Raw genomic sequence first — 390 nt, forward strand, 5'->3', positions numbered from 1 at the left:
CAAAATGATTAATAAGAGAGGAAAAACACATACGCAATACAAAAGTCAAAATGAAAAATCTCCATGAAAAAAAAAATCAATGATAATCAAAATGACATATCCAAAAAAGAAAAAAAAATCATGACGGCACGAAAGTCAAAATGATAAATTAAAAAAGGTTATTTTGGCCGAGTGGATAATGTGATCTCGTAGATGGAAAGACTTCCTCGAGGATCTCCACTTGTGAAATGTTTTGACTCCTTTTGATGGGTTATTCCATTAACGAAATGATAGATCGCAATTTTACGTTTGAAGAAGAAGAAAAAAATCTGAGGCAGTTAAGCCAAGCAACTTTTTTTCGTATTCAAATGTTTAAAAATGTTCTCTCGTTATTTGGTTGATTTTTATCGT

At 30.8% G+C, this 390-nt stretch overlaps 1 protein-coding gene across 1 annotated transcript in view; it reads left to right on the plus strand.

The window, feature by feature from the left end:
* The window catches only part of LOC119586973 (serine/threonine-protein kinase CBK1-like), a gene marked incomplete at its 3' end in the record, with an annotated part of 122,502 nt that overhangs the window by 121,672 nt on the left and 440 nt on the right, over window positions 1-390 (plus strand).

Source organism: Penaeus monodon, chromosome 22 (genome assembly GCF_015228065.2).
Source record: "Penaeus monodon isolate SGIC_2016 chromosome 22, NSTDA_Pmon_1, whole genome shotgun sequence".
NCBI lineage: Eukaryota > Metazoa > Arthropoda > Malacostraca > Decapoda > Penaeidae > Penaeus > Penaeus monodon.